Source organism: Aethalodelphis obliquidens, unplaced genomic scaffold (assembly GCF_003676395.1).
Source record: "Aethalodelphis obliquidens isolate GAN/ISIS:26980383/991018 unplaced genomic scaffold, ASM367639v1 scaffold12, whole genome shotgun sequence".
Taxonomy (NCBI): domain Eukaryota; kingdom Metazoa; phylum Chordata; class Mammalia; order Artiodactyla; family Delphinidae; genus Aethalodelphis; species Aethalodelphis obliquidens.
In genome coordinates this window covers 13,305,155-13,320,409 of record NW_020837956.1, presented here as the reverse complement: position 1 = coordinate 13,320,409, position 15,255 = coordinate 13,305,155, and the positions used below count along the sequence as shown (strand labels likewise).

At 45.4% G+C, this 15,255-nt stretch overlaps 1 pseudogene; it reads left to right on the top strand.

Annotated features, from left to right (window-relative positions):
• The first annotated feature begins 904 nt into the window (after nt 1–904).
• LOC113624177 (DNA polymerase subunit gamma-1 pseudogene) lies at nt 905–14,575 on the top strand (annotated as a pseudogene).
• Nucleotides 14,576–15,255: the final 680 nt, after the last annotated feature.

Here is a 15,255-nt window from a genome sequence, read left to right as displayed (position 1 = left end):
ACCAGTGGGACAGCATTTGTTTTGACATTAGAAACCTGGCTTCATTTTCTGAACCATAACAACGAGAGGTTATCTCAGGCCTGGAAGGGACTTTTTCTTTTTAATAAGCTTTTGATTTTGGAATAAATTTAGATTTACAGAAAAGTTGCAAATGTAGTGCCAACATTTCCCATATACCCTAAGCCCAGTGTCCACTAATGATAACATCTCTCCTGACCGCGCTGCATTTGTCCAAGTTAAGAAATTAACATTGGTACCCTGACATCAGCTACACTCCAGACATTAGTCAGATTTCACCCATTTCTCCATTAACGTTCCAGAATCCCACATGGCAGGCAGTCATCATGTCTCCTTCGTCTCTTCCAATCTGTGACCGTTTTTCTGTGTTTCCTTGTTTATCATGACCTTGACCATTGTGAAAATTACTGGTCAGGTATGTCATACACTGTCCCTCGATTCAGGTTGTCTGATATTGTCTCAGAATAGACTAAAATTATGGGTTTTGAGGAAGAGACCCAGAGGTGAAATACCTGGGAGGAATTTTTTTAAAGAACAGGTAGCTCAGAAGTTACAAACGAACCCGCCTTCAAATCAAATCATGTTTTGCTCGTTCTGTCTGTATCTTTGAGAAATTTTGTGCCAATTTTGTGCCGAAGTTTTTCAATTTAGATTTTCAACTTCTCTTAAAAAAATAGAAAGAGCTGGTGACTGCAGGCTTCCATGACGGTTAGAGGTGGGTGCCAGGAAGCTACGGCCCGCCGTGGGATGCGTCCTCTTCAGGCGCCATCAGTCCTGTGGCCTCCCCAGCTCTGAGCCTCAGCATCAGCTGCCATTGGTCATCATGTCCACGGTGTTGATTTTCTTACGGTAAAGAGGTGGCGTCTATGTTTCTACTACAGCAGAAATGAACCCAGATGGCCCCATGCTTCAAGAGAAAGAAGGCAAGAGCAAGAAACGTGGTGAGTCGAATCTCAAAGAAACTGCATGTTTCCTAATGACAGGAAAGGGTGTGAATGCACACCCTGAAAACTGCCTGTGATCCTCTGTGACTATCGTCACAGCCCTCACCACTCATTTGGCAGCAAAAAGCAGGGGTGTAGGTCAAGAGGGAAGCCAGGGCTTCCCTGGTGGCGCAGTGGTTGAGAGTCCGCCTGCCGATGCAGGGGACGCGGGTTCGTGCCCCGGTCCGGGAAGATCCCACATGCCACGGAGCGGCTGGGCCCGTGAGCCATGGCCGCTGAGCCTGCGCATCCGGAGCCTGTGCTCCGCAACGGGAGAGGTCACAACAGTGAGAGGCCCGCGTACCAAAAAAAAAAAAAAAAAGAGGGAAGCCAGTCAAAAGGCAAGTAGATGTATGAAGGGAAAGGATGCTGCCCTGGGTTCCCTTCCCCAAGGTCAAATTCATGTCACTGCCCAGGGATGGCCCTGTTAACCTACTGGACACGGCCATGCAGTAGGGTCTACGCAGCTGGGCCTACCCTGGGCAGGAATTTCCAGCACTGCCAATTCCACCTCAGAAGAGGTCCTGCTAGCAGAGAGAGGATCTTCCACATCTTTTGTGCCCTCCCTAAACGATGGGCCTGCTGGAGGCACAGTGAGGGTCTGTCTGCTTATCCTCTACAGTCCACCCTGCTGTCTGTGAGTCAGACATCCTCTGGCACATCACCTAGAGTTCTGAGCCCCAGCCTTCCCTGACCCCTGACAGGTCCCCCAATGCCTCCTGCTTCTCCTCCTCCCCTTTCCTGTCCCACCCCGTCACCCCAGCCTTGAAGGCTTTAGGATCTGAAGAGTGTGACCACACCAGGTATTGAGGTGGTGACCAAACCCAGTCTCCAGGCGCTCCACCAATGTGCTGAGTCCTACCTGCTGCATCACCAAAGCAAACCTGGGGGGAGCAGGACCTTGAGTGAGAGCAGTGAGCACTGGACCAGGAGTCAGAGGATCTGGATCCAGTCTTGATTCCAGTGCTGTGCAGTGTTGGGCAAATCACCTAACCCCTCTGAGCCTGAGCTATCCCAGCTATCAAGTCCAGTGACGTTTCTGTGATGTATAAATATGATCCAGGGACTTCCCTGGTGGTCCAGTGGTTAAGACTCTGTGCTCCCAATGCAGGGGGCCCGGGTTCAATCCCTGGCCAGGGAACTAGATCCTGCATTCCACAACTAAGAGCCCTCATGCCACAGCTAAAGATTCCACATGCCACAACTAAAAAAGATCTTGCATGCTGCAACTAAAGATCCCGCATGCGGCAACTAAGACCCAGCGCAGCCAAATACATAAATAAACAAACAAACAACAAATAAATAAAGATGATCGAGCCACAGAGTCAGTTTCATGACTTGTTTCCTTTGCTCTCAAGCCCAAGTTATACCTTTCTCTACATGTCCAGAGCAGCCCAACTTTCTCCACCAGTGCCCCAACCTCACATTCCCTGCACCCCTACTCCTAATAGAACTGCCTGAGGACAACATGTTCAGATTGGAGCATGGGGCCCAGCTCATACATGAGGACTTGCCTGAGGCAGGGGTAGGTCTGAAGGCTCTTTTGTGGCCCAGGACAGACCCTAAATCCCAGAGTTGACAGTGGGAGTGGTGTCTCCCTAAGCTGACTCAAAGATACTTCTCTCAGATGAGCAGAGAAGACTGAGCCATAGGCTTTAAAAATATTCCAGAGAAATAAACCTTCATTGTTATCGCTGGAGCTGAGGCCAATAGTTAGTGGCCAGATCAGGAGGCCTCCCAGGACTCTCCGTGGACATGGGCTGCCTCTGAAGTGCTGGGAACTTACCAAACCAGGAGAAGGCAAGCTCACAATAGGCAAAAGGGCAAACAAATCCTATGAGCAAAGTGACAAAACCAAGAGAGGGAGACAAAGCCCACTGTGGGACTGGCCAGTGGGATCCTGGTAAGAAAAGATTCCTCGTCCAGGAACTTGGATGGTGTTTGTCATAAGATTATGAAACACTGTGGAACTTGTTGTTCCTGTAATTTGCCTGCTTCAGAGGAGCTAATGTTTATTGATTTTCTTCTGTAAGAGGCAGAATCATCAATTTGGGTTGCCACTGTTGAAAGTTCTCAGGTATCTGGAAGAAGCTTGAACAAAAAGAATTAGGCATCTCTATACTGGTTTTATTCTTAATCACAGAGGTTGCTATTGTGACAGGCTTCGCAGACATCCAAATCCTTATTCTTTTTCAAATTCTCAGAGGTTGAAAGTGTCAGAAGGAATTAACATTTGTGGAACACTGAACATGTGTCAGGCACTGAGCTGGGCCCTTTAACAAGACCACAGGAGGACTTCCCTGGTGGTCCAGTGGGTAAGAATCCGCACTCCCAATGCAGGGGGCCTGGGTTCGATCCCTGGTCAGGGGCCTAGATCCTGAGTGCCGCAACTAAGACTGGCGCAGCCTAAATAAATAAATATTTAGGCACTCGGGATCTTCGCTGCGACATGTTTAGTTGCGGCATGCGGACTCTTAGTTGCAGCATGCATGTGGGATCTAGTTCCCCAAACAGGGATCGAACCCAGGCCCCCTGCATTGGGAGTGCAGATTCTTACCCACTGGACCACCAGGGAAGTCCCAGTAAATAAATATTAAAAAAAAAGCAAGACAGCAGGGAATTTAATCCGTGCAGGATCTCCAAAAATTATTATTATGCCTATTTCACTGAAGAGAAAATTGAATTGTAAAAAATTAAATAGCTTGCCCAAAGTTCCACAGATAAAATGGAGCCAAAGTGAGATTCTGATCCACGTCTGTGCGTCTCAAGTTCCTAATCTTTCCTTGGCTCATACCGCCTCTTTGTGACTGGTTTTTCTCCAACATTTTACATATTTTATTGTCCTATTGCATTATTTGAAACTTCCAAAACAACACTAAATAACGATACAAGTGGTCAATGCTATTTGTTCCAGATTTTAAAATGGCTTCTCTATTTCATAGTTTGATACAGTCATCAGCGTGTTTAAAAAGGTTTATTCTATCCCTAACTTACATGGAATTTTTATCAGTAATTGTTGCTAGATTTTATCAAATGCTTTTACTTTCTACTGCTATAATAATACGGGTTTTTTCTCTTTCAATCTAACACAGTAAATTTTTTTGATGAATTTCCAAATTTCAAACTATATAAATCTGAAATAAACATGGGCTTAATTTCCTTTCATTCTTTTTGTAACTTTCACTGGATTGTGCTTACTAATTTTTGTTTAGTATCTTAGCTTCTACATTCATAAGTGAAATTTTCTAGTTTTCTTTTTCTATCCTCATCAAGTTTTAATATTGATATGACTTGGGAGCTATTTCCACCTGTTTCTCTGGCCTATGATGGTTTAAATAGTAACCTACAGCAGTTTCATGGGTGCTGGCACGAAACTCCCGGATCAGAGACAAAAGGCAGCTTGTTACTCACAGCAATAGCAGCAGTGACAGATCAGCATTTTGGTGCCAATTTCCTAAGGGCAATGTGGAGAGGACCAGATGACACCTGCACATGCAGTGGTTGGACTACAGGAGAGAAGAACCCTGGGTTTAAGGAACCTGATAATTTCACAATGGGCACTAAGCATACCTGCCATTTGATCCATTGCGAGACACAGTCTGTCTTCCAAGGTCATAAGTAACCTGCCCTTTATTCTGAAGGGAACCACCATCTCTACCTTCCACAGTCGTTCACCATCCAAACACCCTGGAAAAGATGGCCCAGTAGTTCACTCGCAAATGCACAAAAAGGTGAGAGACCCATGGAGAACTATTTCCCAACAGTGGACAGCTGAGACCAAAAGGACAAAACATTAGTACTTGTTTATTCTTAGACAGTGGGCATGTGAAAGTCATTACATTCTTTTCTATATTTTTTAAACACCCCTTGCAAAAAAAAAAAAAAAAAAAAAACAAGGAAGGAAAGAAAGAAAGAAAGAAAAAGAAAGAAAAAGGAAGAAGAGCTTTCTCTTAATGGAATCACTACTTCAAGATTTGGTGAGTGTTCCAGCAGAATAAGGTGACTTCCCTTTAGGGACGTTGCAGAATTCCTGAACTGGATGGGTGGGGCAGGGTAAGGCCCTTCTAACTGAAGGAATCTACAATATTAGGTCAACTTCGAAGGCATTTCAGAACTCCTTAGCTATTCTTACTCAGTACCTCTGCATTTCGTCATATTCATAGGTGAACAGGGACAGATGATTGGAAATCTCACACACACACATACACAAACACAATTTCCAAATAACTCATGGCTGGGATTACCCACGTTTCTTAATCTCTTTAGTCTTTTCTTAATGAGGTCAGTGGGAGGGCTGTTATTTTTGCTTCTAAAGCACTGGTGTATGAAAAATGTCATGGTCACAGGAAAGTCAGTGGTGAACAAGATAAACATGACCCTGTCCCACAGAACTTACTATGTACAGGAGAAGAGAAATAATTCAACAGAATAATAAGATTTGATTGGCTCTCAGATTCACTAGAAATTGATTTAGCCCTCTCCCCTCCCACTTCTACTCACCCACTGGTTCTCTAAGGAGCCTTTGCCAGAGGGAGTTGGTGTAGTTTTCCTGTGTTTGTCCCGTAGAGAGTAATAGAACAGGAGGCCCAGGGAAACCATAGATTAATAAAAGATCCAGTAAGGTGCTGGTTGATAAAAGGTATCTGCTCAGGTAACTCTCCTCTCTTTAGCTCAGATTTTCCTTTTCATAGGAAATTCCAATGTCTAGCTTCACAGCTCAGTTGAATACTTATTGCTTTAAAGGACCCAGCAAACCTAACATACCATTAAAAAGTCCAAAATTAGGATATTCTCTCGACGTTTTTGCTCAAAATGCAACACCCCACATCCTTGGTCCTTTCCTTTCTTCTGCCCCTCTGATGCCATTCTTGTGGCCATAACAGTATGTCAAACACACACACACACACACACACACACACACACACGCGCGTGCGCGCGCGCGTGTGTATTTGCTTTCTCTACATTTCTAATATTTCCTCTTAATTCACTCCAAAAGGATGTAGGAGTGGCTACTATTTCTGAAATAGGAAAAAGATTAGCTAATGAGGATGGTCTTTTTACCCATCCTCTCAGCAAAAAATCAAAACACAGCTACAGTTCAACTTAAGCAAATACTTAAATGAAAATTCAGATTTATAGAAAATATTAAATTGAATTAATGTTAAATCCATTGAATAGTCTTTATTTTTGAAAGCATTCAGAGTAGAATTCCTTTACTTAGCAAGCATCCCTCACAGCTATTTCCCAAATATATTTACTCTGAAAGAGAAAATGTACCTGCAGTTTGGCTTTTTCCCAGATTTGATACCAAAGATACCGGAAGTCGGATAAGCAATGAGCAAAATGCAAAACCAGATTCTAGTTTCTTTCAAAAACTGAAGTGACAATTCTAATCTGCTGCCATCTAAAATGCTGGGCTGCCGCAAATGATTTTGAAAGATGGGCTTTATCTGCCCCCTGCTGTATTCTGGGTAAATGACAGGCCATCCTAATTTAGCAGCAGGAGACAGAGCCAGACGTGGTATGTACCAGCACCCCTTACTAGAATAGAAAGGCTATGGCAAAAGACCATGCCTGGGCTTCACCACGGTGTCTCCAGAATGGAGTGTAGCTGGAATGTAGCAGGCATGACACTAATATGTGCCGAATGCCTGCACATACAGGAAAGGAAGTTGTGCTTACATACTCTGTTTGCATAAGCATAATACCAAGCGCGTATAGGCCCAAGGGGAAAAAAAGATATTTTGCAATTCTCTGTTCATAAGTGTTTGAAATAAACTGGTGGCAATTGGGCATGACTGACGTCTTCTAATAATTCCACTGGGCTAAACAAAATAATAAATTGGAATATTCAGACTTAACAATAAAGATAGATTTTCTAAATGTTGCTTACTGCCAAGAAATAAATCTTTGAGAGCTTAGGATCTAAAAGCCACAAGGTTAAAAGACCATATGATTATTTCCAAGATGGAGGACTGGTTGAGATATCATAAAATTCGCTGTGTTATCTCTTTCATCCCTTTCTCCAGAGACACCTGCTGCTACCAGCCCTCTAGTCATTATCCGTATATCTCTCAAACACTAGTGAAGGCAAGGACAAAAATAATAGGCATCTTCCTTAGTTGGGGGTGGATTTATTGAATACGAAAGAAGTCACGTTAGGGCTAAGATTTAGACATTTGATATACCTCCATACCTACACTGAAGGTTAGGCTTCTCCGATGACTCAGAAAATCAGGGTATGCAGAACAGTTCTAAAGGGAAGATAATTAAGTGCCAATGGATGTGATATAGAAAATGTCGAAAGAGAAATGTTTCCACCAGGGGAATCTTTCTACCAGTTGAGACTGGCACTTGGCCATTTCAGGTTCCTTGCACCACGCCACTAAACCAGCAAATAAGATGGGGTGCAGTGGGGAGTGCCGACCGTTTCAGCTGAGGCCGTTGATCTTGGGTGTTAGGGAAAATAGGAGTGCTTCCTTAGACAGGCCAAAGCAATGTTCACAAACTGAGGGGTCCTCCTTGTACCTCCCCACGGAATGCTGCAAGTTAGCAGGACTAGAGCAACCTTAGAGAAGTAGAGGGCCACCAAGAACTCAGATGCTTGAACTCAGGAATGAGGTTAGGGTCACTCCACCAGGTAAAGGCAGACCAAGTTGTGGCTGAGGGCAAAGGTAACATGGAGTGGGTAAATATCAACTATAGCCTTATATTTCCCCTTGCAGGTGAGTTACGTTATATAAGAATATATGTTAAATTTTTCCCCTCTCCCTTCCCCAGATATATAGTGTATATAGCCTCTGTGGATTTATTTTACAATTTATCCATGGCTAACAGGGCATTAAGAAAAGAGTGTGTTTAAATTAGAAGAATGAACATCAAAATTCTGAATATGGAGCTGAATGCAATCAACTGAAATTTGGGGCTTCCCCTTTTGAGGACAGAGTAGCATATTTTGTATAAGGGATTGTTGTATTGTGTTCTGCAGGCTAGAGATTTAAGGATAGAGGGAGGGTGTACATTGATGTTGGGCCTCCAGAGGGTGACTGCGGTGGACATCTGTCCCTACCCCGAATCTTTCAAACAGCTTCTTCTCGCTTGGATAATTCTCCAAGTATAAATCCTACCTCCCTCATCTGGAATAACTTTTTAAAAATACATTGAAATTTTGAAATTAACACAACAGGTGTGTTAGAGTCTACCAATCAGATATACATGTGTAAGACTTTGTTTTGAAAGTGAATTTTCTGAGAAAACAGAGAAGGTCCAGGCCAGCAAAGGCAGCCAGTTCTGAAGTCAAGTGGTGACGGGACTGTCTCCAGCGTCCACAGCAGAGTCCATGTGTTTTGGCTGGGCTCCGTTACATGGTCAAATCTGAGGTGTGGTTCTGAGAGTTGTTCCGAGAAGCTCAACCTAGCTTCTCCAGAAATTCCACAAATTTCTAATAGCCTTTGTGAATCCCTTCCCACGTAGACTAGCTAGAGAGGATTCTATCTTAGAACAAAGACGTCTGATTAGAATAGAAAAAGTTAGTAGCTATGTGCCCAAGGCAGTTTGCTTTGCCTCTCTCAGCCTCAGCTTTGTCATCCTTGAAAACTTTCAAGCACTGTTGTAAAGACCAGAAATAATACAAAATGTCTTATATGTAAAAAAACTCTATGGAGAACAGTATGGAGGTTCCTTAAAAAACTAAAATTAGAACTACCATGTGACCCAGCAATCCCACTCCCGTGCTTAATTCAAAAAGACACATGCATCCAAAGTTCATTGCAGCAGTATTTACAATAGCCAGGACATGGAAGCAACCTAAATGCCCATGAACAGAGGAATGGATAAAGAAGATGTGGCACATACATACAATGGAATATTACTCAGCCATAAAAAGAAATGGAGTTATTTGTAGTGAGGTGGATGGACCTAGAGTCTGTCACACAGAGTGAAGTAAGTCAGAAAGAGAAAAACGAATACCGTATGCTAACACATATATATGGAATCTAAAAAAAAAAAAAAAGTTCTGAAGAACGTAGGGCCAGGACAGGAATAAAGATGCAGACGTAGAGAATGGACTTGAGGACACGGGGAGGGGGAAGAGTAAGCTGGGATGAAGTGAGAGAGTAGCAGCTGCATAGCACAGGGAGATAAGCTTGGTGCTTTGTGACCACCTAGAGGGGTGGGATACGGAGGGTGGGAGGGAGAGGCAAGAGGGAGGGGATATGGGGATATATGTATACGTATAGCTGACTCACTGTGTTATACAGCAGAAACTAACACAACATTGTAAAGCAATTATACTCCAATAAAGATGTTAAAAAAAGAGAAAAAGAAAATGGGGTTAGACTAGGTAGCAGTTCTCAGTCCTAAGTGCACAATAGAATCACCTGGGGAACTTTTAGAAAATGAATAACCAGGCTTCCCTGGTGGCGCAGTGGTTGAGAGTCCGCCTGCCGATGCAGGGGACACGGGTTCGTGCCCCGGTCCTGGAAGATCCCACATGCCGCGCAGCGGCTGGGCCCGTGAGCCATGGCCGCTAAGCCTGCGCATCCGGAGCCTGTGCTCTGCAACGGGAGAGGCCACAACAGTGAGAGGCCTGCGTACCAAAACAAACAAACAAACAAAAAAAGAAAATGAATAACCAACAAGGACCTACTGTATAGCACAGAGAACTCTTCTCAATGTTATGTGGCAGCCTGGATGGGAGGGGAGTTTGGGGGTGAATGGATACGTGTATATGTATGGCTGAGTCCCTTTGCTGTGCACCTGAAACTATCACAACGTTGTTAATTGGCGATACTCCAATATAAAATAAAAAGTTAAAACAAAAAAAGGAAGAAGGTATCAGTGTTTATCTCCAAGAAGTTCAAAGTATTCAAGATAATTGGTTTTTATATCTTCTAAATTTCTTGCATTTTATAATGAAAGGAAAAAAAGATGTTTTTATTTAGGGGGATTGTTTAAAGAAATGAGTTTACAATATAGTCCCAATTCCCACTGTTCACAAGTGGAATTTGGTCTGTCTGACCCAGTCTGTTTCTGGTGACAGGAGCATGACATAGGCCTTGAAGTATTAAGAAAAATCATCCAAAACTTGGAAATAACCAAAGACAGTTACAGCATGTCCTTTCAAGGTCATACTGGTGCTTTGTTTAACATGCCTGCCAGGGTATTTCTTAATCTAGGGCAGTGGTTCTCAAAGTGTAATCTAAGGACCGCTGAGGGTTCCCAAGACACTTTAGGGATTTTGTAAGGTCCTCCCTTTCCAACTACATAACTCTGTGAGGCCAAATTTTCCTCATATACTTCAACCAAAAACAACATATTGCAACATATGAACGCAGAAATTGATATAAGGATTCAGCTGTCTTCTGATAAGCCAATTAAGTGTTCTATTTGCAAAAGTGTAAAACAATGCCTTTTTTCTCAAAATATATCTGAAGTTATTTTTCATTAAAAAATGTTAACATATAATGGGCTTGTTATTTTTATTTTTAAAATACAGTTGACCCTTGAACACACGGGTTTGAACTGCGCAGGTCAACTTATAAGCGGATATTTTCCCTTAGATACCAACTGCTGTGCTACATGATCCATGGTTGGTTGGACCCAGAGATGTAGAACCCAAGACAAAGGGCGGACTGTAAAGCTATTCCTGGATTTTTGACTGTGGGGAGGGTGGGTAACCCTAACCCTCACCTTGTTCAAGGGTCCACTATAACTAATACTTAAACATTTGTCTTTTAGTTTCTAATAAGGTTAATATTGATAGATCACTGGGATCCTCCGTGTTTAAGAGTATTAAGGGATACTGAGGACAAAACTTTGAGACTCGCTGAGCTACATGCCTGACTTTGCTATTCACTTTGGAGGCTCAGATCACTCAGCACACTCATTTCAAAACACCCTTCCTGGTAGACCGCATAATTCCTGTTCCTCCGATTCTGCTTCAAACCAGCTTTGCCATCTTATCCGTTTCCTCATTAAGGAGGTGAATAAATTTGACTAATACTCATTATATATGTATAACAGTCAAGTTTGATCTTTTGAAGATTATACTTCGATAGGAGGTGTAATCTCTGCTGATTCATAAAGACATTTACGATTTAGCCCTGGAGTTCTTTTCTTTGCATTCAAAGGTGGATGAAGCAAGGAACACTATGAAAATCTTACTCTTAAACATTTCCCTAATGAAATGAAATAAGACAACTGTGATGATCAGCTGTGCCTAAAACTACTTTGTTCCTCGAGGAAAGTGTTTAAGAGAGAACCAGTCCAAAGCTTGGGAAGCAGAGCGGCAGGGTTTTTTTTTTTGTTTTTAATTTTATTTATTTATTTAAGGCTGTGCTGGGTCTTCGTCTCTGTGCGAGGGCTTTCTCTAGTTGCGGCAAGTTGGGGCCACTCTTCATCGCGGTGCGCGGGCCTCTCACTGTTGCGGCCTCTCTTGTTGCAGAGCACGGGCTCCAGACGCGCAGGCTTAGTAATTGTGGCTCACGGGCCCAGTTGCTCCGCGGCATGTGGGATCCTCCCAGACCAGGGCTCGAACCTGTGTCCCCTGCATTGGCAGGCAGATTCTCAACCACTGCGCCACCAGGGAAGTCCAGAGCGGCAGTTTTAAAAGAATGTCTAAGGTTAAAAATGGGTCTGTAATTTGGGAGAGACAATATTCACTTTAATATGGAAGAATATACTTTTAAAAAAATTTATTTTATTTTTGGCTGTGTTGGGTCTTTGTTGCTGCGTGTGGGCTTTCTCTAGTTGTGGTGAGCCGGGGCTACTCTTCATTGCGGTGCATGGACTTCTCATTGCGCTGGCTTCTCTTGTTGTGGAGCACAGGCTCTTGGTGCGTGGGCTTCAGTAGTTGTGGCTCATGGGCTCTAGAGCGCAGGCTCCGTAGTTGTGGCGCATGGGCTTAGTTGCTCCGCAACATGTGGGATCTTCCCGGACCAGGGCTCAAACCCGTGTCCCCTGCATTGGTAGGCAGATTCTTAACCACTGCGCCACCAGGGAAGCCCTGGAAGAATATACTTTTAATCTACTGTTAATAGCTGTCCTTTCCAACACAGGCTCCACCTCCCTCTTAGGTAGACAACATAAGAACATAATTTCAGCTGTCTGCAGAACTTTCCTAGTCAGTATAAAATCAGCAGAAATTGATCACCCTACTACCCATTAGGAAACACTTCTCAAATCCTTCAGCTCCAGGGTGCATCAGAATGATCTGAGAGGCCTATTAGACATACAGATTTGAGTTCATCGTACCGTGTGGGGCGGGGCAATACTGTGCATTTAAAACAAGCACTCCGGGTGATTGATTTAAAAATACATAAAACCACACTTTGAGAAATTATCTAGACAATTAAAACCTGCTGAACTTCCATTTTTCTAAGAATCACCGTGTATGCTTAACATCTACATGCCAAGTCTGTCTACAGGGTCCGTAAGGCACTTCACAGTCGGACTGGTGTCTCACAACTTCCTCTCCCACCACTCCATCCATCTCTGCCCTACAACCCCCTCCCATCCTGGAGCCCAACTGGCCCACTGCTGCAGTCCTCCTTGCTGTTGACCTCTTTCCCTCTCCCTTCCCCTGCCTGTGCAGGACTGTTTATTTTTCACAGCAGTGCAATAGCGTGGACAGTTCCTGGCTATTTGGACTCTAAAGCCAGTAGACCTGGCTTCCAATCCCAGAACCCTTTGGTAAAAGTGGCCGACCCTGGGGGCGCCTGCCCCTACATAGCCATCGAGTCCCTGTACAGGAAGCACTATCTTGAACAGGGGAAGCAGCAGCTGGAGCCGCAGGAGGCAGACCTGGCTGAGGAGTTCCTGCTCACTGACAGCAGCGCCATGTGGCAGACGGTGGGAGAAATGGGCCGCTTAGAAGTGGAGGCCGAGGCCAGGATGGAGAACTTGCGAGTGGCAGTTCCAGGTCAGTTCCTAGCTCTGACTGCTGCTGGTGGCCCAAAAGCCAGCCAGCCAGCTTATCACCATGGCAACGGACCCTACAATGATGTGGATATCCCCGGCTGCTGGTTCTTCAAGCTGCCTCACAAGGATGGTAACAGCTGCAATGCTGGCAGACCCTTCGCCAAAGACTTCCTGCCCAAGATGGCGGACGGCACCCTGCAGGCTGGCCCAGGAGTTGCCAGTGGGCCCCGTGCCTTGGAAATCAACAAAATGATTTCTTTTTGTAGGAATGCCCATAAATGTATCAGGTCCCAGATGGTGGTGTGGCTGCCCAGGTCAGCTCTGCCCCGTGCTGTGACCAGGCACCCAAACTATGATGAGGAAGGCCGCTATGGGGCCATCCTGCCCCAGGGGGTGACCGCTGGCACCATCACCATCTACAGCCCATCACGTGGGCTGTAGAGCCCACCTGGCTCATTGCCAGCAACGCCCGACCTGACCGAGTAGGCAGTGAGTTGAAGGCCATGGTGCAGGTCCCACCCAGCTACGCCCTCGTGGGTGCTGACGTGGGCTCACAGGCGCTGTGGATTGCAGCTGTGCTTGGAGACGCCCACTTTGCTGGCGTGCATGGCTGCACGGCCTTTGGGTGGATGACACTGCAGGGCAGGAAGAGCAGGGGCACCAATCTACACAGCAAGAGAGCTGCCACAGTGGGCATCACCCATGAGCACACCAAGGTCTTCAACTATGGCTGCATCTATGGGGCGGGCAGCCCTTCGCTGAGCGCCTCCTAATGCAGTTCAACCACTGGCTCACGCGGCAGGAGGCAGCTGAGAAGGCCCGACAGATGTATGCAGTCACCAAGGGCCACTGCAGCTATCGGCTGTTAGATGAGGGCGAGTGGCTGGTGAGGGAGTTGGACCTCCCTGTGGACAGGATGGAGGACGGCTTGGTTTCCCTGCTGGATCTACGCAAGATCCAGAGAAGCTTCTAGGAAATCACAATGGAAGAAGTGGGAGGAGGTTGCTGAATAAGCCTGGATGGGGGACACAGAGTCAGAAACGTTCAATAAGCTGGAGAGCATTGCGATGTCTGACACACCACTACCCCGGTGCTGGGCTGCTGCAGCAGCCGAGCCCTGGAGCCCTCTGCTGTCCAGGGGGGCGTTTATGACCAGCTGTGTAAATCGAGCGGTGCAAAGCTTCGCCGCGAACTACTTACACCTCATGCTTGTGGCCAGGAAGTGGCTGTTTGAGGTGTTCGCCATCGATGGGTGCTTCTGCATCAGCACCCATGATGAGGTTCGCTACCTGGTGCGGGAGGAGGACTGCTACTGTGCTGCCCTCGCCCTGCAGATCGCCAGCCTCTTGACCAGGTGCATGTTTGCCTACAAGCTGGGTCTGAATGACTTGCCCCCAGTCAGTCGCCTTCTTCAGTACAGCCGATATTGACCGGTGCCTCAGGAAGGAAGTGACCATGGATTGTAAAACCCCTTCCAACCCAACTGGGATGGAAAGCAGATACGGGATTCCCGAGGGGGAAGCACTGGATATTTACCAGATAATTGAACTCACCAAAGGCTCCCTGGAAAAATGAAGCCAGCCCGGATGGTAGCTCTGCCTGGAGGCTCTGTATTTGCTCCCGTGGAGTTTCATCGGGGCGGTGCAGGCTCCTAAACTCAGGCTTTCAGCCGTGCTTTTTACAAAAGGGCTTGCCTAAGGCCAGCCATTTTTCAGTAGCAGGACTTGCCAAGAATGATTGCCTCTAATTGACCGTGCAATTGAGTTCAGAACCAAGATGCCAACGTTGGTGCAGGCTGTAGGACAAGGGGGCATTGTTGCTTGTTGGGTAAAAAGAAATCAGAAGCCCCAAAGTTCACATTAACTCAGGCATTTCACTTCTTTTTCCTTTTCTTCTTGGCTGGTTCTTTGTTCTGTCCCTCATGCTCTGATGCAGTGCCCTAGAAGGGGAGAGAAGTAATGCTCTAAATGGAATAAGCCTGCTCGGAGGCAGTGGAAATAAAAACAAAGATCCTTTATCTTCTCACCAAAAAAAAAAAAAAAGTGGCTAACCTCTGTGAGCCTCAGATGACTCCTCTATCAAAACGGAGATCACCCACCCCAAGGTTATTACACCAGCATTGGCGGTATTTCGTTTAGATGCTAAATGTCTTAGTTTGGGGGTTTTGCCTCCTGTAAAACCTTCAATCCTCCCTGGAAGAAATGCTCTCTCCTCTGTTCTAAGCAGTGCTAGCATTTCTAGAGATACTCGATGTATATAAAAACCCTTATCTCCTTACTGCACAGGTCTATAAACCCAATTCTGTTAAGGACTTAAGAGCAGATACTTAAGCTGC